Genomic DNA, 27,898 nt, shown 5'->3' with positions numbered 1-27,898 from the left:
TGATGTGTCATCCTGGAGGAGTTGGATGGCCTGTGCAACCTCTATAGAGTCCAGGTATCGCCTCATGCTACCAGTAGTGACACTGACCCTAGCCAAATGCAAAACTAGTGAAAAACAGTCAGAAAAGATGAGTAGGAAAAAAAATCTCAGAGGCCTCCACCTATAAAACCATTCCTGTTTTGGGGGTTGCCTCGTTGTTGCCTATCTAATGCACCTGTTGTTAATTTTATTAAAACCAAAGCAGCTGAAACTGATTAACAACCCACTCTGCTACTTAACTGTCCATATCAATATCCTAGGAGTTTAATTGACTTAATGCTATGCTACTCTGATTAAAAAGTGTTCCTTCAATTTTTTTTGAGCAGTGTATATATAAACAGAGAAAGAGAGAGAGAATGGCAGATAAATATGGTGAGGGAAAAGAGTATGTGATTCCCTGCTGATTTTGTATGTTTGCCCACTGGCAAAGAAATATTCAGTCTATAATTTTGATGGTAGGTTTTTTTTGTAACAGTGAGAGACAGAATAACAACAAACATATCTAGAAAACCATATTTCAAAAAAGTTATAAATTGATTTGCATTTTAATGAGTGAAATAAGTATTTGATGCCCTATCAGTCAGCAAGATTTCTGGCTCCCGAGTGTCTTCTATACAGGTAACGAGCTGAGATTTGGAGCACTCTCCTAAAGGGAGTGCTCCTAATGTCAGCTTGTTACCTGTATAAGAGACACCTGTCCAGGGGAGGGCTGGCAGCCTGAGGCCTGGGGGGCAAGTTCAGTCAAGTGGCCCACTGAACCACCGAATCAGCTCACCATCCATGCCCACCTAGTTTTATAATAGATATTGGTGTTATGATGCAAGATAAATAGAATACATTGGGGTAACATAATTTAATGTTAATGGCAAAAAAGGAGGTTTAACAAAAATAATGCATCATTGCAGGCTCACCAGTGCCCATCAATGTAGCCTCACCGGTGCCCATCAATGCAGCCTCACCAGTGTCCACCAATGCAGCCTGATAAGTGCCCATCAATGCAGCCTCACTCGTGCTCATCAGCTCAGCCTGATCAGTGCCCATCAATGCAGCCTCACCAGTGTCCATCAATGCATCCTGATCAGTGCCCATCAATACATCCTCACCAGTGCCCATCAATGCATCCTCACCAGTGCCCATCAATGCAGTCTCACCAGTGCCCATCAGCTCAGCCTCATCAGTGTCCATCAATGCAGTGTCACCAGTGTCCATCAGTGCAGCCTGATCACTGCCCATCAATGCAGCCTGATCAGTGCCTATCAGTGCAGCCTCACCAGTGCCCATCAGCTTAGCCTCATCAGTGCCCATCTGCTCAGCCTCATCAGTGCCCATCAGTTTAGCCTCACCAGTGCCCATCAATGCAACCTGATCAGTGCCCATCAATGCAGTCTCACCAGTGCCCATAATTGCAGCTGCACCAGTGGCCATCAATGCAACCTGATCAGTGCCCATTAATGCAGCATCACTAGTGCCCATCAATGCAGTCTGATCAGTGCCCATCAATGCAACCTGATCAGTGCCCATCAATGCAGCCGCACCCGTGTCCATCGATACAGCCTGATTTGTGCCCATCAATGCAGCCTCACTAGTGCCCATCAATGTAGCCTCACCAGTACCCATCAATGTAGCCTCACCAGTGCCCATCAATGCAGCCTCACCTGTGCCCATCAATGCAGCCTTAACAGTGACCATCAGCATAGCCTCATCAGGGCCCATCAATGCAACCTCACCAGTGTCCACCAATGCAGCCTGACCAGTGCCCATCAATGCAGCCTCACCATTGCCCATCAGCTCAGCCTCATCAGTGCAGCCTCATCAGAGCCTATCAATGCAATATCACCAGTGCCCATCACTGCAGCCTCATTAGTGCTCATTAATGCAGCCTGATCAGTGCCCATCAATGCAGCCTAACCAGTGCCCATTAGCTCAGCCTCATCAGTGCAGCCTTTCAGTGCCCCCAATCAGTGCTGCCTATTAGTGCCCATCAGTGTCGCATATCAGTGCAGCTTCATCATTGCTCCAGATCAGTGGCCACATTCTCTGCCCTGCTGACCCCATCCTCTGCCCCCCCCTTTTTTAGGGTCTGATGAGGAAGCCGCAGCCATTCACTAGTCTGTGAATAGCTGTAGCTTACTCATCAGATCCCGAGACAAGAACAGTATACTGCGGCTGGGGTGTGACAAATGTAGATGGTGGGGGTGCCCAGATTTTAGATTTTAGTCTTGCCTGGATCAGCACAAAAATAAAATACACCACTGGCCACTGATGCATTAGCAACCAGTGGCAGTTAATTTGTAAACCCTTTGTGCTGCATTAGTGGCACCAGTGTCAGTGTTTATAAACCATTTCATGCTGCACCATACAGGGGTTAATTAACACTGACACTGGTGCCACTGCAACTAATGCAGCACAAAGGGGTTAATTAACTGCCACTGGTCACTAATGCATTAGTGGCCAGTAGCAGTACATTAACCCCCTCCATGCTGCATATTACAAGCAGCATTGTAAATTACCCAACGAGTTTAATTACTTCAGCCAGTTCACTGTGTCTTAGGTAAAGTGTACAGTATCAGCCTCTTCAAACTCACTTGTGCTGTTGCACAGGGCTTCACTGGCTCCTCGCAGATCTTAGCAGCAGCACTCTCCTCTGCTCTTTCTTCCTGCCTCCCGGCTTCTAAATGACATCACGCTGGTGTTCCGTGAGAATTACCTACCCCGTGAGAAAAACCTACCCTCGTCACTTCCGGTGCACAGCAGTGTGTGTAACGCGGCGGTTACATTAAAACAGCTCGGCTGCAATATGAGTTATCTCCACTCCTATCCCTGTCACTTCTCTGATCTCGGCTAGTAAATATAAAAGTGGCGGCGGGTGTATGAAAAGATAAATCACGGAGCCGAGATCCGCTTTTATATTTATTAGCCAAGATCAGGGAAGTGACAGGGGAAGGAGCGGAGATGACTCATATTGCAGCACAGCTGTTTTAATGTAACCGCCGCGTGGGTAGTTTTTTTTCACGGAACACCGTGATCATTTCATACTAGTGCGCATGCGCACTACTCTGCTCCTCAGCTGTTCCATTACGTATCCGGGGCTGTGAGCATGCGCAGTGCTGCACTGCTCAGCTGTTCCTGGCAGGAAGTGACGAGGGTAGGTAATTCTCACGGAACACCGGGCCGGGAATAGGAAGCTCCTGTCAGGCAGAGTGTCAAGCGGAGATCGCCCCGCCTAACAAGGAAGTGACTGTGTTCGGCTGGGTGCAGGAGCACACACACAGTACTGTATACTCGTACCGCTCCGCTGCAGCTCTGCAAGTACAACACAGTGTAGCGGCGGGTGTGATGCCTGTATGCAGTGCGGAGCAAGCGGCCCTTTTTGGGAGGCATCAGAGCGGCCAGGAGGGCAATTGCCTCCCGCCCCCCCGGCCCAGTCCGCCCCTGCACCTGTCCACAGAAGGAATCAATTAGATTCCAATCTCTCCACATAGCCAAGACCAAAGAGCTGTCCAAGGATGTCAGGGACAAGATTGTAGACTTAAAGCAGAGTTCCACCCAAAAGTGGAACTCCGCTATAGGTAGCCCTAACCCCCTGACATGCCACATTTGGCATGTCATTTTTTTGGGAGGGGAGCGGGTACCTAGTTTTGACAGGTACCCACTCCCACTTCCGCTCGGAGTGCCGCGGCACCCTGAGCGGAAGTTCTCCTCTCCTCCTTCCCTCCCTGCAAGCTTCTGGGACATGTCAGAGGTCCCAGAAGATTTCCGGCCAATCAAGACGCGCAGCGCAACACACGCATGCGCAGTGCATACCCGGCTGTGAAGCCGCAAACTGTCACAGCCGGGTGCCCACACCAGTGATGCCGCCGCCGTCGAGACCAGAGGGAGAGGATCGAGGCTTCGGACGGCCGCATCGCTGGACCGTGGGACAGGTATGTGTGTGTTTATTAAAAGTCAGCAGCTACACTTTTTGTAGCTGTTGACTTTTAATAAACACAGAAAAGACTGGAACTCCGCTTTAAGCTGGATACACACTATACAACTTTTGTTGTTAGATTTCCCTTAGATGTACCTTCAACTATGTAGGGCAAGGGCCTGCCGGATTGCATACAAATTGAAAGTGTTTAGATTTGACCTTATATTATATGGTTTTGGTAAATCTAAAGAAAAAAAAAATAAAGACAATTGTATAGTGTGTATGGCCCTTTACACAAGGCTAGGATAAGAAAGACCATTTCTTCGGCAGTGGCAAAACGTACAAAATTAGCAGGGGATAGATAGATAGATAGATAGATAGATAGATAGATAGATAGATAGATAGATAGATAGATAGATAGATAGATAGATAGATAGATAGATAGATAGATAGATAGATAGATAGATAGATAGATAGATAGATAGATAGATAGATAGATAGATAGATAGATAGATAGATAGATAGATAGATAGATAGATAGATAGATAGATAGATAGTCAATCTACCAAATAAAAATATCTTCTCATTAGACTGTATATCCTAGCTGAAGTGTTAGATGAATTTTTATTTCCTTCTAATAAGCACACTTAAATAATAATCACATTCCTTCAATAATGCCTCTTTAATACATTGCTTCTCTAGTCAGTCTCATAATTGTACAGATTAATAGCTGTGATTAATGAGGCAGAAAATACCAGCCGAGGTTTCAGTACTCTGAACTACAGAGCAGAATGATCCATTGAAGTTTAAAGACATTGATTTCTGTCAGTAAACCTTGTTTATAGACGGCATAATTACTTAGTACTATCAAAACATTACATGGGCATACATATTTTTTTTCGGGCAAAACAGGGCAACGCAATCAACAGAATTTAACTAGAGCCCCATTTTATTAATATTACATTTTATTTAGAGCATTGTACTTTACAATTTTAGCCTTATTGGCTGCTTTAAGGATACCAGAGAAGATAAAATATGTAGGATGCCAATGATGATCTTTTGTTCTGAAAATGTTAGTTGCCTGATTGTCATGTTGATCCAATAGTTTTAGTACTTTCTGAAGCACGGTCCTGGAAAAAGGGTTCTTACTTTGCTCTGACTTTCTAATGTTAATTCTTGTAATGCATTTATGACCCAAAACGCATTTAAGCATGGAGAAAGTCAGGCATAGAGGCAAAATATAACAAGTGCAGAACAGCAGCTAACTGGAACCGCAGAAGAAAGAAGCTCTACACTTTCAGAACTGTTTATGGTAAAGCAATCTCAGGTTTGCAAATCTGTCTACAAGACTGTCTACATTCCAAAAAGGGTTAATTTGGGGGATATTTGTATTGTACTGGCATTTTAGGGCCTTAAGAATTTAGATAGACTGCCAGTACATCAGGATTGATTGATTTTCAGATATATACATACCATAGTTTGTGGACTCTATACCTTTCCTACAGACTAAATATTATACACTGATTTAAGTTATTTTCACAAAGGAAATGTAGCAGTATATATCTGGCCTGAATTTATGAAGAAGGATTATTTATATGCAAAACGCTATAACAGAAAATAAGAAAAACTCGGGGGGGGGGGGGGTGGTCAAAATTGTCTTTTTTTTTTTTTTTTCATTTATTTAGCACAAAATTAAAAACCCAGTTGTGATTAAATACAACCAAAATAAAGTTCTATTTGTGTGAAAAAAAAGATGCAAATTTCATATGGGTACATTGTTGCATGAGCGCACAATTGTCATTCAAAGTGTGACAGCGCTAAAAGCTGGAAATTAGCCTGGGCATGAAATGGGTAAAAGTTGGTATTGAAGTAGTTAATTCATTCATTGCTTGTAAGGCAATTAACATTTTTAAAAAAAGGGGTAAGCAATGAAAAAAAATGTAATTCCTCATTCCTAGTTTCCTTTAAATACAGCTATGAAATGAGAATTGCCAATAATGTTGAATTATATTAAAATGCAGAAAAGTCAAACAAATGTATTAGATATCTTGGCTCCACCTCCACCTAACCCTTGAAACTGGTCAAAGTTTTCCCTTGATAATGACAAGTATTTTAGGCAACCAGTTACTGGGGGAAAGGGAAGGTGGAGTGGCTGCGCTGAGCCCTCTACAGATACTGTTTTTCACAGTATTAGATCACTGGATCAGGGCTGTGGGGAAGAACAGCAAATGTAGGGGATTTACTTTAAAACCAAGGTTCATCCTACCCTGGCTAATCAGAATCCACATTCTCTGGGGATCTTGCAAATTGTGTAGTCATGTCCTTTAAACAGTCTCACTTAGAACTTAGAGTAACTCAAGAGAATTATTGACTGATAGAGTATGCTTGCTAGTCATGGGGTGACGTAAAACTCCAAAATCCTTTGATATTTCCTAGAAACTTCAGTGAAAATTGGAAGAGATAAGAACAATGAGATTTGTGTCTGAAGGCAACTGCTGCCTATTATATATAGAAAGAGGATCAAAAGATTTTGGTCATTGGCCATATTGCCACACAGTATATATGAATAAGGCTTGGAGTCGTACAGTGCAATGAATTTCTTTTGTTAAAATTCCACCATGAATTCATTAAACTATGTAATTTTAAGAAAAAAAAAGTGAAATGTACAGTATTCGTTTTAAGCACACCCACTATCAGGCTTGATAGGTATAGACCAACTTTGGACTGAGCTCAACCTGAATGATAAGTGAGTCTGTGAGATTGCAAATTAGGAGATATTATTGGTATAATGCTTATGGATACATTCATGTTTAGCTTTATCAACACTGCTTTGAAAGAAAGAAACTTTTTATAGCTCATCCTACATGGATATTAGGAAAACTGTGTCAGTGCATATATTTAAAGACACCACTAAAGAATAGGCTAAAGCTTTTAAGACTGTTGTACCCGAAAGGCTTTTGCAGACCACATCTGTTTAGAAAATGTAGTTTATCTACAGTAGGCAAACCAACTGCAAGCAGACAGCAAACAATATGGAAAACTGCACACAAAAAGTGTTGTCCAGCTCACAGGATAACATACTGTATCATAAATGTGTAGGAAATAATCAATTTAAATCCATTTTAGAAAGGGCTGAAGTAACAAAATTACTATGGTGAAAGACAATAAGTAACATCTAAGAAAGTGTTTATTGGGGTTTTGAAGATAGCCCTAGCTTACACATAGAACCAATACTTGGATAATGCCTAATATGCAGATCTCCCTATTATAACTACTTTAATAAAAGTGTATGTAAACCATAACCCTAAACTTCTCTTACCTATTATTATCTCCCATATAATCAAATTGTTGGTTGTTGGATAGACTATAATCACATGGTAGGATATCCCTATAATCCCAAATAGTACATACTGGATAAAAAACCAGAATAGTAAGGTCCCAACGTCAAGAAGAAGAGGGGATCCTGACTACACCTATAAAATAAGGGGATGGTGGAGAGGGTATCAAAGACCAGTGAGTCTGAGCATTGTGAATGATCACCAATTAAGGTAAATGAAAACACTCAAAAAACACTCATTTTATTGATAAATATATAAAATATAAATATTAAAATTGATGGAACAATATTCATAGCCTGACATCACACATCTCATAATGATAGTACAGGCACATATTGTAGTGGCAACCGGTAGGGATGGGACTGACGCGTTTCGCTATGAAAGCTTTCTCAAAGACCACTTAGAGATCCCAGGTTGACTATTACAAAAAAGAAACACAAGACATTAGTTGAAAAATTTACATACAAAATCATTTCCATTGATAAATAACATTATTTCATAGATACAATAGATGCTCACCAAAGTGCTAGTGCTACTAGAGTGAGAATATGAGTCCAAAGGCGCAGGCCATCCACCAAACGCTCCAGATGGTCAGTAGGTACAACCACATGAAGGCTTCGGGGTGAAGACCCCGGGCCCCCCCAGATAGAATGAGTGCTGAGTCCCGTACCCTCAGAGGAAGAAGGGGAGTGAAGATCCCTACTTCAAGGCAAACGGAAGTCCAGAAATGCTCACCCGGACTGGTAAACAGGCCACATCTAAAGAAGAAACAATAAAGTACTTCTAACAAAGGGCATAATTGGAGGTAAGTAAATAAATGTAGATGACTCACCCCATATGGATTTAAGCTAGCAATAGAGGGAATTCCCAGTGATGAACAAAGTCCCCATAGAAGTACACATGAGAGCCCACTCATACACATACACAGTATATATCCTGAAGAGTTCAAAATGGGCATTGTTGGTCCAGTGCGAACCCATCCATAATCGGGAGGGACGCCAACCGACCTAATTAGCCCCAGTCTATACCCGAAATGGGTAGGGCCTGAGAGAGAGACTCTTTTAAAGTAAACAGTGTAAAGTGGGAAGTGATGTCAAAGTATCCTAAATATGCCTGGGGAGCCAGGTACAAAAAGGGGTGTCAATATGTAGCTTACTTCCAGAATAAAAAGAAGACAAGTAAATAGTCTTTTTCCATAGTCTAGGGCAGTGGAGACCCGTTGTACCTCTGAGGGGGAGAGACAGCCACGTGTAAACGCCGACCGCCATCTCCCTAAAGTACGGGACTCCACCGGAAGTGACGGACCCGGGAGTCACGTCACTTCCGGCGCGGGCGCACAAGACAGAACCAGCGCCCCGACATCCAAGAGACATCCGGGGCGTGGTCATATCTAAATCTCCGGCGTAACGCCGGACCGGAAGCTAGATGAAATAGCTCAACGGCTTTGCGCCCGGACACTCAGACTGAATTCTCCCATTTAAAAGACAACAGCTAAACATATATACACCAATCAGCCATAACATTATGACCACCCACCACAAACTGTCAAGGTATGGACTCCAGTAGACTTCTGATGGTATTCTGTGGTATCTGTCATCAAGCTGTCAGTAGGGGGATCCTTTTCCTTCCTGTAAGTTGCAAGGCTGGGCCTCCATGGTCAGCACCTCAACTTGTTGTGTTCATCAAAACATTCTTGAATTCATTAGACCAGGCCTCCTTCTTCCATTGCTCCTGCGGCCCAGTCCTAAAGCTCACATGCCTATTGAAGGGGCTTTTGGCTGTGGACACGGATCAGCATGGGCACCTTGGCGACTGTAGCTATGCAGCCACATACCTAACAAACTACAATATACTGGGTGTTCTGACACCTTTCATGGATCAGAATTTTTTTTCCAGCACAACCTACAGGGGATCGATTGAACTGAGATCTGGAGAATTAGGAGGCCAAGTCAACATCTCAACTTTCTGTGTTCTTTAAACCATTCTTGAATTCATTAGACCAGGCCACCTTCTTCTATTGCTCCTGTGGTCCAGTTCTAATGCTCACGTGCCCATTAAAGGCACCTTTAGCTGTGGACATGGGTCAGCATGGGCACGCTGATCACTGCAGCTATGCAGCTGCATACCCAACAAACTACAACACACTGTGTGTTTTGACACCTTTCTATCAGAACCAGCATTGTCTTTTTCAGCAATTTGGGCTACAGTTGCTCTTCTATTAGATTGCACAATTATTTCATAGTTTGCTGGTTTTCTTTGCTTTTCCTTTGTAGGTCCTGAGCACTGCAGACCGGGAACATCCCACAAGAGCTGAAGTTTTGGAGATGCTCTGACCCAATTTTCTAGCCATTACAATTTGGCCCCTGTCAAAGACACTCAAATTCTTACACTTGCCCATTTTTTCTGATTTCAACACATCAACTTTGGGGATAACAGGTTCACTTTTTGCCTAATATATCCCACCCACTTTTAGATGCCAATGTAACAAGATAATCAATGTTAGCATACATGGGTATTTGTATAAGGAAGCGCAAGATGTTTGTATTCCCTGGTTCCGAAGCCAATAGACCTGATGTCAGCAGTACAAAATCAGTGTCTATGGCCGTACACAGCACTTTCATCGAGAATCTGGCGATATGTAACAAGGGCACACCCCCATTATCAAGCATGCTTAAAAGAGAAAGTCCACCAGCAAAAAAAAAGCACAGTGGGCGGCATTGGAGGGGCACTTGAGGCAGGGCATCATATTGGCTATACACAAATGGTGAACTGCAAGGATAGTGGAAAAATAGAAGGATTGCAAAAAAGGAGAAAGAAACTATCGGGCTAAGTATCATCTGCAAAAAGCATGAGATATGAGAATAATAATACAAATAGAAATAGACAGGAGAACATGCTTAATCATAAAAGTAAAAGCAATAAAGCAAAAAGCAGCAAAAGAATCATGTCTAAACTAGCGTGTAAAAAACACATGATAACATGAAATCAATTAAAATAAATAATATATTTTATACATTTGGAACAAACACTATATCTAGAAAAAATGTATTAAAAAAAAAAACGATAAAGATTCAAATCATAGGTGCATAATAAAATCAACTCTACTGGAACCCTAACATGTCACAGTTTTATTATCTGTAACTGCACACAACAAAATAAAAGCAAAATAGAAATAAAAAATGTGCACTAAAAATAAATAATAAGATAATGAGGAGGTGTTATATCCCTTACGTCTTAAAAGGCCCAAACATGTTTATTTGTATATAAAACCATTGGTAAGCTTCTCCTGTGCTAAAATAGAATTATCAGTGGATTAAGAATAAAAACATCAATGGTCTTGGGAGATAGGTTAAAGTACAATATGGACTTTTATTTCTTCATTTAGCCCTCTGGGGGGGCTAAAGCTTTTGAAGTAAAAATCCAAAATGTTTGCACAATTATTGAAATCTTCATAGACTGACGTTTGGGGATGGCCTCACTGAGCCAAACAATAAGGCCCTGAGTAGATTTAATATGTTTCAAGACAACATTCCTAGGTATGCTATGGTCCTTGTCTCCCTCTTCAGCTAGCCTTCTATCTTCCTCAAATCTGCAGCTCATAATCCGAATAGTGCGGCCAACATAAAAGAAGACCACAGGGGCAGGAAAGACCGTATACCACAAAGTCTGTGGCACATGCAAAGAAAGATATGTGTTTATTTTTAAACTGTCATCCTAAGGTTTTTTGTTGATGGCTCACAAAAGGACACAATTTACACTTTTTCTTTTTACGCTGATATATCCCTGTCAGGTTACAAAATATGGCTAAAGGATGTTTTGAAGACTTCTCCAAGCTATGCCTATTGCTGGGGCAATTTTATTCCTAATAATAAGAGCATTTTTGTATACAAACCTGGGTAGATTTTTTTGATTTACGACGCCTAACTTGGAATCTTGTTGTAAAATACGCCAGTGTCGTATGGTAATTTTTCCATCTGTTTATATTTACAGTGGAACTGAGTGATAACCTTCATTTATGTATGAGGTTTTTCTTTTTTGATATTGCCTTGAAGTGGTACAGTAAGGCCTTATTGATAAGCAGCCTTCATATGGTTTTTATCATATGCCTTGTCAAGGAACTTTTTTGTCAGTATTTTATCCTGGGCAATGTAGTCTGTATCTGTGGTGCAATTCTTTCTCAATCTGCAAAATGGACTTCTGGGAATATTGCTGATCCAACTCAAATGTTGGTAGCTTTCAGAATGTAAATAAGAATTCCCAAAAGACGGTTTGAAGTGGGTTTTTGAGACTATTTTGTCTCCTATATGGCTAAGTTCAAGGTCCAAAAAAAAAAGTAGAATCCCAGATATGTTTAGATGAGAGGCCTATTGAATTATTGCTACCATTGTTAACAAAAGACTGGTGGTGGCAGATGGGCCGATCATCGCTATATCCTCTGAATAAGATTATATGGGCAGCAAAGGGATAATTATTACAAATAGAGGACCCCCCCACCAACCAATGGTGAGGTTTGCCAAATAAGTGCCCATGTCGGTGACCTGTAGTTGGAGATATAAATCATTGTCAAATGTTAATAGTTGTGTTAGAGACAAAATCTGGTACTCTCTAAGATGAATTGGGCTTGGGTATGTTATAGTCCAGACCTTGTGACCAGTAAGTGGCTGACTTTAGTGTAATTTTAGAAAATTTCTATTAGTTGTAAAAAATACCCAATATACGATGGAAGAGAATGAACCAAAGGCCAGAGGAGTCCTCTACTTGGAGTAATAATCCCTTCTGCTAACTAAAGAGGGAGAGGCAGACTACAATGTATCAAGGTATTTTGCTTTGAAACATAACAAATCTACTGAGGGCCTTTCAGTTTGTGTCATTGAGGCAATTTCCAAATGTCAGTCTATGAATCATACATTTTTAAATAAACAGTATGCCATATTAATAAAATATTTGTTTAATTTAATTTATTTAATGTTATCATGATAGTTTTTACACACTAACTTTGACATGATTTTTACGCTGTATATTGCTTTTACTTTTACTGACTGAGCATTTCCTCTTTTTCATTTATTTCCTTTTTTTTAATTTTTCTCATTGGAAGCTCTTTGTGCCCCTGCATACTTTTATCATGATTATTTGCATGATATAGTGCTACTCTTGGTGCTTTTTTAAGATGTTACTTAGCCCAATAGTTTTTTCCTCCTTTTTGTTGTGTTGGATCACTGGATCACTGGATTGCTGTTCATCATTCTTGTATAGTCGATAGGAATCCCTGACTCCAGTGTCCCTCCCTGCCAACGCCATCCACTGTGCTCTGACACAGTGTCCTGAAATGCGTCACTGCCCATCTCTCTTCTGAGTACTCTGCCTGGTCTCTGTGGAAATGCTGTGTACAGCTGTAGATGCCTCCGAATTTGCACAGCTGACAGCGAGTCTAGCGAAATTGGAACCAGGGCTTACTAACATCTTGTGATTCCTAATTTTAAGCTCCTGATCTTTGATAGGCACACATTCCTTACACTTCAGGGAAGATTTAGACAACTTCTAAGTAAGTACCGTATTTATCGGCGTATAACACACACTTTTTTCCCCTGAAAATATAGTGCAAAGAGTGGGTGCGTGTTATACGCCGATATTTCTTTTTCTAACAGGGAGGGAAGGAGATTGGGCTGTCCGCCCCGGGTGCCACACATTGGAGGGGTGTCAGGCTGGCCGCCCCGCCTCTCCTGGCCCTGGGACAGCCCTGCCAGCGTACTCTGCAGTTAAGAAAAAAATCACTGCCAGCCCTTTTTTATAGATTCTTCCTACATTATATCACTGCCATTAAAAAACGGTGCCTCTAAATACCTTGTTAGCTTTGTTCTTGCTGGCTTCTATCCTCCTTCCGCTCCTCCTCCTCTGAGTGTAGCTTCGGATTGGTGGAGGAGAGCGATCACATGACTGCCCATTAAACGTCAGAGGAGAGCAGTCACATGACCGGCCATGGAAGAACGGAGCTACTGAGGTAATTAGAGGCATCGTTTTACAATAACAGTGACACAATGTAGGAAGCATCTATGGAAAGGGGCTAGCAGTGATTTTGTTTTTACTTTAGAGTAAGCTGGCAGGGCTTTCCCAGGAGATTGGGGGTCTCCTGGGAGTTCAGGGGGGCTGTACAATGTAAAGGGGGCTTTGTAATAAAAGGGGGTATAAACTGTGCATGGGGGGGGACTGTGAAATGTATAGGTGGCTGTTTAATGAAAGGGGCAGTGTACTGTTATTTTTAAATATTTAAAATGTTTTTTTCCTGAACTATCCTCTTAAAGTGAAGGTGCATGTTATACGCCGATAAATACGGTATTTATTGCAGGTGTTTATACAGCACCAATATTTTAGTATTTACAGTATTTGCCTGTCCCCTGGGCAAGACTTATGCAGAGAGCTGTTGTGCTTGGGATTTGAACCAGTGACCTTGGAGTTTCTGGGTAGAAGTGCTGGCCACTCCTGTTTGGGAGTTAACTACTACGGCTTCTTAAGGGAAGGATTCATTAATCTGGTTTACATGTACAGTATATAAAGAAAAGGGATAGATGTTGGCTCTTTACCCCCTGATGAAGAAGGTATCTGGACCTTCAAAACAGATTGGGTTACCATGGGAGGCAAGTTTATATAGAAGGAAGGGACCACAACTTGTTGGATTCTGTACTGAAGTGCTGGCCCAAGTCAGATATTACCAGTTGGGGATTAGTCCCCTTCTGAATGCATGGATAGACTATACAATTGTGAGTAGTATTTTTAGATTGTAATCTCTAAAGAGCAGGGCCCTCTTATTCCTCCTGTATTGAATTGTATTGTAACTGTACTGTCTATCCTCTTGTTGCAAAGCGCTGGGCAAATCGTTGGCGCTACATAAATCCTGTATAATAATAATTTGTATAAAGCTCTTTTATGTTTGTACTGCACAAAGAGAAGTTTTTCTTTCTGTTTTGCCTTTAAGAGAAATCTAGACCCTGAAGTAGGGGCTTAAAAACATGTGTGTCACTGGAGAAGAAGATATGTGCAAGACTGGAGGAAGCAACACTGGGGAAAGACTGGCAGTGCTGTTTGGTCAGTTGAATATCTATAGCTGGAAGAATTATCCAGAGAAAGGCTTCGAACTCAGGAAGCTGGGACAGTGATGAACACCATTGCTAAGGCACGGAGCACAGTGAGCTTAGACTACACTAATCTAAACAAGCTAAGTGTGGTCAGTCTTTTGACATTTTTACTGCCTTACTGGTATGTGCTATGTGTTACCAAGTATTACCATAAACTAGTCTGTCTAACAGAGACAAATCTTGCAAGAGAAGAGTTAAGTTGAGCCTGCTTTCAGGATGTAAACTTTGGACTTGAGATATTTGTATATATAGAAGACAGAGTGTGTAATATCTGCTATCTTCTCCAGGAGGGAGAAAAAGGGAATTCAGGAGTGCTGTCTTTTTTGTGTCTAATAATATCAATCCTAATTCTCGCACAATTTGATTGATTCCTGCCATGGGGTCATGTGTGGCTTTTCTGGAAGGTGATGAGTCAACCCAACCACTGGAATAGTTGGTTTCACACAAACAGATCATAGGGCTTTAGGGACAGGTTTTGCAATGTACTGACTGTTATCCCATTGTTTTCCATAATGTGCCATATCTGGAGTCACAGCTATCCTTCCATATAGAAATAGCCATAATGTGCCCTAGTGTTATGTGAAATTGTTTTTATTATTTTTATTATTATTTATTGTTTTTATTTTTTTCATTTCTCCACATTGTGTGAAAAAATTAAACAGTGAATCTGACTTGTGGTATAGTACAGTTATGTTTTCTACAGTTTTCATAAATCAGCCTCATCAGTCTGTATTTGACAAAGTGCAACCCAGTGTAATATCTTATACAAGCACCTACTTTGTCATTATTTTAGCGTTCTGTTCTAAACTGATGAAAGTTAAAAGAAAATACAAAATGTAGAAAGGTGAGACTTTAAAGGTGCTGAAAAACTTATCTCAGAAATAATACCAAGACATATATAAAAGTAATTTTTTTTTTTTTTTTACAAATAGAATAAAATAGACAGACTAGGGGAAAATACCCCTTAAAAACATGAATTGTTTCCACACATTATATGCCAACCACAGAGCACCCCTGAAGTCCATACAGTGCATAAATGGGATTTTAGCATATACTGTATATTGAAGTAGCTGCATAAAACCTATATCAATATACGAAAGGATGACTCATCCCGACGTGTTTCCCCTGGTCGGCTTATTCAAGGGCTCTGAGGGGTGCACAGTTAGAGTAAAATCAAGGTAAAAATAGAGTATCTCAGGAGTATCCAAGAGTATCCAAGAGGTGCATGTACATTCACTTCCAACATAACATGATATACTGGTGGTGTTCAGACACAGACAGAGGGGTATGCCGGAGAGCCAAAACCTTGGACTGCAGAACCAACCCCAGATATGGGGAGTAGAAGGAGAGAGACAATAGGTTATGACATTAATCAGAACCATGTAAAAGATGGCACTCGTCTATGTTCCCACAATAAGTACTGGAGAGCTAAAGAGCTAAAGTGGGGATGCAATATCTGATTACCATCTATGCTGCAGATCATACATCGGGAATTTTTGACATCCCACCTGGGCTTTACCTTTTTAGCTCTCCAGCACTTATTGTTGGAACATTTATGCACTGTATACACATACAGAAGGACCTCTATCTTCAGGGGTGCTCTGTGGTTGGAATGTAATGTGTGGAAACAATTAATGTTTTTAAGGGGTATAATCCCCTAGTCTGTCTCTTTTATTCTATTTGTAATACAATCTTTTTTTACTTTTATATATGTCTTGGTATTGATTCTGAGATGAGTTTTTCAGCACCTTTAAAGTCTCACCTTTCTACATTTTGTTGTTGTTGTTAGTAAAGGGATGTGGTGCTGACATTTCAGCCAGGCTCATGTCTTTATATTTGATAAAAGTTGAAACCTGCCATTTTACCATGAATCACAGAGTTCTTATCGATCAACATTAAATAAGCCTATTAAAGTTTTAAACCAATCAAAAGTTCATTGTTCTGACTATCTGAACCCATGAAAAACAAAGTCAGATTGCTTGCTATAGGTAATTACTATGTATTATTAATCTTTGAAAAATTTATTTTTTTATCATGCATGCATTTATCATTAAGAATCCACACATTTTTTTTGGAAAAAATTAAGATGTTTGGGCTCAAAAAGTTGTAGTAACCCACATGGCTATGTGCAAAATAATCAGTGTCTCAAAGTAGCTGGTGCCCTTAATTGAAGCTTAATAATCTCTAGTCACTTTGCAGAATTAATGCACAGTGTTCTACTGTTGAAGATGAAAAATTCTCTGGGTTAAATTAGCTTCTTAAATGATTTCTGAAATGACTTTTTTCTTATCACCTTCTGCCATGCAGCTGACTTTCAAGATTACAGATTCATCTTGAAGGAAGTGAAGAAGGGAAACGGTGGCATTTGCCACAAGGGATTCTCTAATCTATTTAGACAAGTAAATGATCCCAGACTGTGTGAGAAAAAGGAATAGTATTTTCACAAAGATAGTACAGATAAAAGTTGTCTCAGAATATTGGCATATTGGCCCAAAACTGCTAATTGTATATTCTGGTGGCTATAGCTAAGAAAATCACTTTTTACATATCATTACTTTGATGATGACTTGGATGTTATTTTACCGTCTTAATGGGTACAGAATAGACTGGTATAAGATCAGAGGTCACAAAAGCCTCTGTTGTAATCAAAAGAGCACAAGGTTATTACTGTAACATTCTTATGATATTGAGTTTGCACCATGTTCCCCTCCCTCCCTCCAAAACAAAATGGCCTAAAGCCAGTATTGTCACTTTGTTTACTCTCTTTTGTCTTACATATAAGAAATTACATGGCCATCGGTTAAAGTGTGTGCTAACCTTAAATCTAATTTTTCAGTATGTTTGCCTTGAATAAAGTTTTTTAAAGCAATATTTTTGTGTGAATTTCTAGCCTAGAGATCCTGCAGTAACAGCACTTCCTTTTGCAGTTTGACAAGACTAGAGCTGACCATAAATGAGTCAGTTGACCCCCTTCCCACCATCCCCACATTTGAGGTGGATGGGGGAATGCTCCATGCTGTGTCTTTGTATTCTGACTGTGGGTAGACTTCCTCATTGTAAGAATACACAGATCAGCTGTGCAGTCTTAAGCCTGCAGGGCTGATCGAGCATACATTTTCCAACAGGTCAGTTGAACAGAAGTCGATTGACTTTTGTTCAACCACTGTGCCAATACATGGATTGAAATTTTGTTTTCAATTGATGTATGGTCAGCTTAAGCCACAGTCATGCAGTTAACAGCAGCATTGTCAGCCTGCTGTGTAAACACCTTCAGGTGGCTATTAGGCTGCCTGTCTGAGAGACCTGATACACACACAGCAAGCTTACGATGCTTCTGATGACTGCAAAAAAAAAAATAATAATAATAATTTTGTCAAGAAAAATGCAGAGAGGCACTACATTTAGTACAAAATATGGTTGCTCTTTTTCTTCCATTTCACATACTTAAATGACAACATACTAATGATCCATCTTCCATCATTCAGTAAATGGTTGAACTGTTGGTATAGACATCTACATGTACAATCCTGGACAATTGATGAATTAACATGTCCATGTAGCCCCAATAATCATTTGTTTTATCATAATGGGCTGATCAGATGTTTACACACAGACATGCACACACACACACAACCATTACACCCATCCATTCAGAATGGTATAAATCACTGAAACTGAACAACCTTTGCTGTCCATGTTTAAGTACTTCAAAGTAAACCTCTCATGATAAAAATATGGACAGTGCCAATTCTGGCCTACTTCTGAAAATGCTGGATACCAGACTGTTAGGTTTATCCACTGTCTTCAAAACTGAAATTTCTGAACACTGGAAATCTAAGTAATCTCAGAAGTCCTTGCCAGCATATAGTATGTTAGTATGTTTCAAAGTTTCATAGTTTAATAGTCGGTAAGGTTGATCAAAAGCTTCAGTCCATCTAATTCAATGTGTGTGTGTTCAGTAAAATGCATACCTAAACGTTTTTTTTTTTTTTTAGATTAGTGACACTTCCCGCTGAAACCACTGATTGTGGATGAAAGTTCCACATCCTTACCACTCTAACAGTAGAAAAACCTGTATGCCATTCAAGATTGAACCACTTCTCGTCCAACTTCATTGAGTGGCCACGTGTCTTCTTAAGTGACCTGAGACTGAATAGTTTCCTCCCAATTTTGAAATCACCTATAATATATTTGTATATTGCTATCATATCCCTTCCTAAGCATCTCTTTTCCAAGGCGAAAACATTTAATACATTGTAAAACATTGTAAATGTTCCTCATAGATGAGGTCCTTCAGTCCCCTTATTCGTTTCGTTACCCTTCTCTAAACCCTCTTGAACCCAATTGCAGCACTTCCCACCAGGTGACTGGTGACCAGACCTGGATGGCATACTGAAGATGTGGCCGAAACAGAGTTTTCGGTCAGTAACTGTTTGTTTAACAATTAATGGCAAAGTGAAACATTGTGAAAGTCAGGTAGCATTTTTAGAAGGATAGGGCAGCAACAGCAGCCTCCACATTTTGTTCATGACAGACTACTTTAACAACAGAAATTTCTATGACAATTGTAAGGATGGCATTGTCAGGTTTTTTTTAACCATTTCAGCCCCGGAAGACCATGCCACATTTTGCGATTCGGGACTGCATTATTTTAACTAACAATTGCGCGGTTGTGTAATGCTGTACCCTAAAAAAATAGATGTCCTTTTTTTTCCCACAAGTAGAGCTTTCTTTTGGTGGTATTTGGTCACCTCTGCGGTTTTTATTTATTTCTCTATAAACAAAAAAAGACCGTCAATTCTGAAAAAACAAAAACAATATTTTTCACTTTCTGCTATATCGCATTCCCAAAAAAATATATATATATAAATCTAATTTTGTCATCCTTTTAGGCCAATTTGTATTCTGCTACATGTTTTTTGAAAAAAAAAAAAATCCCAATAGGCATATTTTGATTGGTTTGCACAAAAGTTATTGTGTCTACAAACTAGGGGAAAGATTTATGTCATTTTTATTTATTTATTTATTTTTTACTAGTAATGGCAGTGATCTGCCATTTTTTGCGGGACTGCGACATTGCGGCAGACAGATCGGACCCCTAACTGACATTTTTGACACTTTTGGGGGGACCAGTGACATTACTACAGTAATCAGTGCTAATAATATGCACTGTTACTGTAATAATGACAACGACAGGGAAGGGGTTAACTCAGGGGTGATCAAAAGGGTTAAGTGTGAGCCTAGGGGGTGTTTTCTAACTGTGAGGGGGGTGGGCTTGTGGAATCAACACAGAGATCTGTGATACAAAATAGGAGGATCACAGGCGCTCTGTGTTCATTCCAGAGAGAACAATGGTCTGCTGTGTTTACAACAGCAGACCGTCATTCTCTTTCCACGGGGAGCAATCACAGGAACCAACGCAGTAGCGGCCGCCGGCCCCAAGGTTTGGCTTTCCCACTACCTAATGGGGGCGGGCGCGCGCCCCCCAGGAGCGCTCCAGCAAACAGCTGTATAGGTATGGCGGTTCATGCAGCCGAGCCAGCCTGCCGCAGTATATCTTCTCCGGGTGGTCGGCAAGTAGTTAAATGTGAAGAAATACTATGAAGAAGTCCATTTAAAAGCTAAACTATGTCTACATTTAGGTGTAGGGCAAGGGTAAAGTAATTTAACAGGATAGGTAACTGGCTGAATGATCAGACAGAGAGTAACTGTAATTTGCAAGATACTAAACAAGTGCAACGTTAGAAAAAATAATGCAAAACAGGTTTGGGATGACAAAAAAAAAAAACATGCATACACTGCAGAATAATGAAACCAGCACCCCTCACAGTGAAGTCTAAGGTGGCTCTGATAAAACAGGATCCACGCCCAAGGACAAAGAAACATCTCATTGGAAGTGTAGCACTCTGGCAGCAATTGGGGAGGATCTCCATGCTTTTAGGCTCCTGCCTGGCTTACCACATATTGTCTCTGACAGTGGAGGGCCTCTCCCTTGGCTGCATAACACATGCCTAGCTACCTCTGCCTCATCAGGTCTGATCTCTTTGTGCTGCTGAGGGAGAGAATTTGAGAGACTTATACTTCCTAAGTGTGTCCAAGAACCCAAAAAGTTGTGGGAAATTGAGCCCCTGTGCCTGCATCTGAGCATAGTGAGTAAATGTGCATTCCACTACAGCTCTTATAAAATCTATAGCAGGAATAGAATGTCATAGCTATCAGTATGTCAGTTCCAGCTATCTGGTTTACAGTGGGTCAATCGGTTTGCTAATTTCACTAATGTGGACCTATTCTTCAGTTCCTAGGGGAGATTTGGCTCTAGGAAGAGGAGATATCTACTAATTTCATTTAATGCAGGGACATTTTTTTTTGTAAATTAGTTCACTTAGAAGAGAAACTATGATGGTTTGGAGTCAATTTTATTTTAATTGTTTTTTAGAGTTTATATGTTTTATGTATATATGTTTTTAAACTGATGTATTTACTATAAGTATAGAACCTTTGTTTTACAAATAAACATTTAAAGCATAACTCCCACCTTTTGTTATTCTGAAGAAATCACTAATTGTTTGTATGTGCCTCTGTGCTCAGTGAGTCTAATGGGAGTGGTTTCATAATTATCAACCTGCTGTGAAGCTGCAGAGCAATAATGAGGAAAACAGCGCGTCCTTTTAGACGTAATTTCCTATTGGGAGTATCTCACCAAAAGTGACATTTCTGTTGCAGGGGATGCCTGAAATCTGACTTTTATCTTAGTGCAGACTTCTGGGGAAATTAATGAGCCAATCACACAAGCAGGAAATGATGTTTCTGGGGTGTGGACAGTATACATTCTGTGTACAGAACTGCTCCAGGTAGCCATATTGCATTGCGTTTTCAGAAAATGACAGCGGCTGCAGATTAAAATGGAAAGATAATTTTTAATAACATTCAATTACAATATGACTTGTGTCACAATTGTATACGCTATATTATTTTTTCGTTATTCCCATGATTCCCAAAGCACTGTGGTTTATGTAATAGACAGCACCATTGCAGCCTGTCTTGGGGCACTGCTTTGTCTGGCTGAACTGAGACATCTGATAGGAATGGGTCACTATGTTGAGTCATTAAGTTGTGTGTGTGTGTAAATTCCAGCTTAAAGCCTATGGTCAAAAATGAAAATCATATATTGATTTCCACACTGTATGTTGTTGCCTTATGAGGAGTTTATGTATATTCTTCATTAGTAACTGTAAATAGATATGTGTGTATATATATATGTGTATATATATATTTATATACTTATGAGATATTGGGTTTTGGTTTTTACTAATAGTTGAAATAAGTTAATGTACCCATGTGTGTAAACCCAGTCTGCAGGCATTAGTAATTAATTTACCAAGTCCTTTTGAAGTACAGGAATGTTAGGTTGGGCTACTTTTCACAGACCTTACGGGTACTGATAATAGGCCGTGTCACTTCCTTCGTTATCTCTGCTCCCCCTTCAAAGACGCACTCTTTAGATATGCAATAAAGGTGGCTATCTGTTTAGGGATGGACAATTTGCCCAGGAGATGAAGCGGCATAATTAATTCCCCCTTGAGAGGAGGGCTATCGAGAGGCTGGGTTATGCTAAATATAGGGGATGGGGAAATTGTCCAATCCTGAATGAGATATTTCAGGAGGGAGGAGAGGAGTAAGACAGCTCCACCAATCAGTAGGGCCCTAAGCAAGTCTGTGAGAGTTAGGTATATATTAGTTAAGGCTGAAAGGAGAAAAAGTCTCTGAATCACCTGTCTATAAGGAAGCTCTCATCATGAGCATGGTAACTGTGGAATCTACCTCTTGCACTTATATCTAAATGCATGTCCTATGTGTTGTCTGTCTGGCTGTTTGCATCTTGATGTTTGAATATGATACTCTGTATGCATTCATTTAACCTATGATTTTCTTCCTTTTCTGTACTATAGATAGATTGCTGTGTATTAGTTTAGGCAACCTATTTACCAATACATTTCTGTTGTTGTGTTAAAGCTTTCAATCATGGTCAAAGAACTCTAATTCAACCCAAACCATATCTAAGATACAAGAAATCTCAAAATTTAGCTCACGGGGAACAATATTAATTATTTCTAGCTTACTAATCTTATTCTGAACAATCTTGAAATTTGCAAACGTACTTTGTGAAGACCCCCACACATTTACTTCCTTGAATTCTGTCACTCGTATATACTATGCCCAGCAGGTAGGCACTGCTGTGTCACACATTTCACAGAACTTGCCTTCTGAACTACAGACGTGCTGAAAGGAGTTTCAGGCAGTCAGTGCTGTAATCACTCCTTGAAAGCAGCAAGGTATCATGGGATATGTAATGCTTAGAAATATAGAGTAAAGAGTTATTTTTGTATTGTTATTACAATGCTGATGTTATAAAAATGAAAGTGGATGCTATGACCATAGAACTCCCTTAAACCCTTCCTGCCCAGCCCCAGCATCCCTTTAACCGGTTCCAAACGCCCAATGCCGATTTACTGCGGCAGGGCGGCCCCCTCCTGCGTGAAATGACATAGGTCTACGTCAGTCGAACTCCTGCAGCTAGGGGGTAAGCGCGTGCTGCTGGCGGCACGCTCCCGCCCCCACTGGGCAGCAGGGACACCGATGCATGGGGCAGGCCACTCCGATTGCTGCTTGGCATCCAAGATCACTCCCCGCTTAGAGAGAAGAACGTTCCCGTAGTTAGTACACGCGATAACTTTTGCGCAAACCAATCAAAATACGCTTATTGCAATTTTTTTTACCAAAAATATGTAGCAGAAAACAAATTGGCCTAAAATGTTAAAAAAATTTGATTTTTTAAAATGGAGTTCCACCCTAAAATGTGACTTCGGTCCATCTTCATGCCCGGGGTCACCTGAAAAACAAATGGATAATAGCAATTTTTTTTTTTTTTTTACTTACCTTGTTTAGAAGATAATATACTTACCTTACTTCCTCTTCCTCCCCTCGGCGGCCACGGCGAGTCGTCACTTCCTGGCTTGCAATGATTCCTGGGAGCTGAACGTCATTGCTCCCAGGAATCAATGCGCCTGCACCGGCCCTGACGTCAGTTCCGGTGCAGGCGCCGTCATACCTTGCTAAACAGCTTCTGGGCATGCCCATAAGCTGTGCAGGGATGACGCTGAAGCACCGGAAGTGACGGCGGGGCCGGTGCAGTGCATCGTGGGACCAAAGAAGATGGAAGAGGACGCAGAAGAGGATCGCGCTGGCTTCAAGCTGCCCACACCTGAGATGGCAGCGCTGGACAAGACATTTTCAAGGTAAGTATTTCTTCTTGCAGGTAAGTGCAACCCGGACAGATCAGAGGCTAGCCATTGTGGAATGCACTAACCCTGACTGTCCCGGGGGTATTTTTATGTATTTTTTTTTTTTAGGTGGAACTCCGCTTTAATCTTTTTTTGGGAATGTTATATAGTAGAAAGTGAAAAATATTGTTTTTTTTCTGAATTGTCGTTTTTTTTGGTGCAAAAAATAAAAATCGCAGAGGTGATCAAATACCACCTTTTTGCAATTTGGCACTGCGCGGTCATGAAGTGCTATACCAAAATGTGTGTCCTTTTTCCCCCACAAATAGAGCTTCCTTTTGTTCACCGCTGGGATTTTTATTTTTTGCAATATAAATATAAAGAGACAGAAAAAATTTTTGAAAAATATTTTCTACTTTTTGTTAAGTTATAAAAAAATAAATTTTGTCATAAATTTAGGCCAAAATGCATTCAGCCACATATCTTGGGTAAAAAAAAAAATTAAATAAGCGTATATTTATTGGTTTTCACACACGTTATTGCGTTTACAAACTATGGCACATTTTCTTGAATTTAAGCAGCTTTTAGTTTATGACTGCCTATCTCATTTCTTGAGGTGCTAAAATGTATAAAATTCCTCCAAATTACCTTTTTGGAAAGTAGACGCCCCAAGGAATTTGCTGAAAGGCATGTTGAGCCCATTAAATATTTAATTTTTTTGTTTCAAGTAATTGCAAAAAAATAAATACTCACCATGCCTCTTAGTAAACACCTTGGGGTGTCTACTTTCCAAAAAGGGGTCATTTGGGGGTGGTTGTTTTATTTTGGCATTTCTGTGGCTCCAAAACCATGATAGGTAGGGTGGAGTGAAATCAACCATTTAGTCCCTAAGAAACCCTGAAAGCAGTGATTGGTTTTCGGGGTCCTGTACATGGCTAGACTGCCAAAAAGTCTCACACATGTGGTATCTACATACTCAGGAGAAGCAGCAGAATGTATTTTGGGGTTTAATTTCATATTTACCCCTGGCATGTTTGAGCAATATATCATTTAAGTCACAACTTTGTGTAAAAAAATATTTTTGTAATTATCCCAAAACTTGTTGCAAAATATAAAATATTCCATAGACTCAACATGCCTTTCAGCAAATAGCTTGGAGTGTCTACTTTCCAAAAAGGGATCATTTGGGGGGGTTGTGCTTAATCTTTAGACATTTCAGGCCCGATACTTCACATGCATAGTGCAACTGCTGTTTACAGATGATACGAGACCGATGCTTGCATTCGCCTTTGCGATCATTTATTTTGCCTTTTTATTTTATTTTTTACACTGTCACTTTCATTTTTTTTATTTTTTATAATTTTTATTGTTTTTACAGGGAATGTAAACTTCCCATATGATAGCAATAGGTAGTAATAGTTACTCTTTTTTGAAAAATGTGGGGTCTATTAGAATCTAGATCTCTCCTCTGCCATAAGGCATCTGACCACACCAAGATCGGGGTGATAAGATGTTGTCCCAATTTACCAATGGCGCTGTTTCGAAACCAAAGTAATGAAATGCTCATAGCTTCCAGTTTCTTAGGCCATAGAGATGATTGGAGCCATTCTGGTCTCCGATCAGCTCTATGGTCAGCTGGCAGAACCTCCAACTGTATTCTCTGGTTTTCCCGGTGAGACAGAAGAGCCAGAAAAAAACATGTGGGGGGGACTTTCCACTTGTAAAAGCAGTCTAGCGGCTAATTAGCTGCTAGTATTGCCTTTACATGAAAGCCAACGCCAGCTAAAAAAATGATACCAAGATGATGTCTAAACCTGCAGGCATCATTCCAGTATAACCACTTAAAATCCAGCAACATACCAGAACATTGCTGGTCCTTGTTCGGCATATATTGTAATGTTCTTTTTTTCATGCATGGGCTGAGCAAAAAAGAGAGCCTAACAGATTCATCCATTCACATAGATCGATTGGTGGTATGCTCACCATTAAAATAACGCCCTGCATCCACCCACTTCTAATGATGGGCATACATGCACTGTTCTTTTTTTTTTTTTCGTTCAGCCCAGGGGCTGAATGAAAAAAAGGACCTAACAGATTCCTCCATTCACATCGATCAATGTGGATGAAGAAATCTCTACCAAGAAAAGTGAAAAATATACGCCGAAGCATAGGGGAGATCCGCCCTCTGTGTCCACCCCATCCCCTAAGCTTCATTATATATGCTTTTTTTTTACTGCGATGGTGAAATCCCCTCCTACAGCGCTGGAGTCACACACCGATTTATGTATCGTGAGAGAAAACCCTTTTTCTGTCAAAATAAACAAATCTGTGCTGCAGCTGAATGGCGTACCTGAAAGCAAACAACGGTTAACGATAAAACACAATGTCAATAAAACATTAACTCAAGAAAATAACTTTTTTTATTGCAATCTGTGCCAAAAAAGAGTAAAAAATATATAGTGAAGCACAGGGGCAATCTGTCCCTATGTACACCCCAGCCCCTATGCTTCGCCATATATGCTCTTTTTTTTTTTAACTGATGTGGTGGAATCACCTCCTACAGCAGTGGAGTTGCTGATTTTACATATTGTGAGTGCAAACCCTGATGCTGTCAAAATAAGAAAATCAGTGCTGCAGCTGAATGGCATACCTGCAAAGCAAATGTAGCACTGCCTCCTTGAGGGTTACTGGTTTTACACTCTTTTGGATTCCCCTGGGGTTACCCGTAGCAACTGCAAGCACAAATCTTAGCGCTTTACGTTCTTTGCTCAGTCAATGATCAGTCTAGGGGTTGATGTTTTTGTTGCTTTTATTTTATGTTGGGATGGTAGAAGGGATGAATGGGATACTCCAACGCTTGAACTATTCACAATACTAAAGGACTTCTAACTTGAGGATGCGGCAAGGCCGCTACTTCATCCTGCCACTGGATGAAGCTGAGGTAAATGTTCCTTATAGTATTTCTCTTCAGGGCACTCACCTAGTACCCCCTTTTCTCCAGCTGACACCCATCCACTGACTACACTAGTCCGGAGTAGTCCCCTTCCTGGGCAGACCCTTAGTCAAGATCCTCTGTACTCACGATACTGCTCTCCAGATTCTCGCAGTGCCTCAGCTCCTCCTGCCAATACCCAGAACTGTATCAAATGCTTGTGTCCTCATTGGCCAGGTTTCCTCCACTGTCCAATGTGCCTCCCCATTGGGCACAGTGCGGACACTCCCTCAGACCATATGAATCACACACTGGGCACACTGAGCAGACCTAACTCACAGATACTGCTCCCTGTTAAGCAAAGTGCAATATAGAATTTACCTGCTGCTCCTCTGATAGGCAGACAGAGCCAAAAACTATACTCACTCTCTAGCACCTACCTAGGAGGGTGCTACACAAACAATGGTTAACAATAAAACACAGTAACAATCAAACATTACAGTATAGCATAAAATACAGTAAAACAGTAAGAACATTCAAATGACAACTATTTTTGGCTTTATTATTTTTTATATATATTTTTTTAATTTGTTATGTTTTTTGGGTTTTTTTTTTTTTTTTACACTTTTATTGTAACTACAACGTTCCAGGTTAGGGTCTCTCAAAACGTAATAGCCATCTAACATCTTTTAAGACCCTGTGTAATAGTGTGCCCTAGACTGTGCTGTGCTGTACCCAATACTAATACTCCACTAGTATGTGGTTGCGATGGAAACAGTCACCGATGCAGAGACCAGGGTCGCCAGGACAGGAGTTACAAAAATAGCGGGTGTCATGTCTATATCCATGTTTGCTACGGACACGGCATCTTTTTTGGGGTTCTCTTTGGGTAGAGGTACCAGGGAGGACATCCGGAAAATGCCTCTCATGCACCTGGCTCACTGCATCTTGATTGGAAAATTGGGCCACAGCACCTTCTGGATACAGAAGAGCTGTGATGATCTCTTCCTGGAATTTTAGGAAGGATCCACTTCTTCCAGATGCTTTGTATAGTACATAAGCGTTGAAAAGAGCCAATTAGAAAAGGTATATAGACACTTTCTTGTACCAGCATCTGGCCTTACGGCAACTAAGTATGGCCCCATCATCTGGTCATTGAAGTCTACCCCTCCCATTTTACAGTTGGAGTCATGGACACAGAGGGGCTTCTCAACAACATCAGTTGCTGTTGCAATTTGGACTGCAGTATCTGTGTGAATGGAAAACAGAAC

Source organism: Pelophylax lessonae (assembly GCF_965119305.1).
Source record: "Pelophylax lessonae genome assembly, chromosome: 3".
In the NCBI taxonomy this organism is placed as follows: domain Eukaryota; kingdom Metazoa; phylum Chordata; class Amphibia; order Anura; family Ranidae; genus Pelophylax; species Pelophylax lessonae.
The sequence above is the reverse complement of the archived record's forward strand: the minus strand, read 5'-3'. Positions refer to the sequence as shown.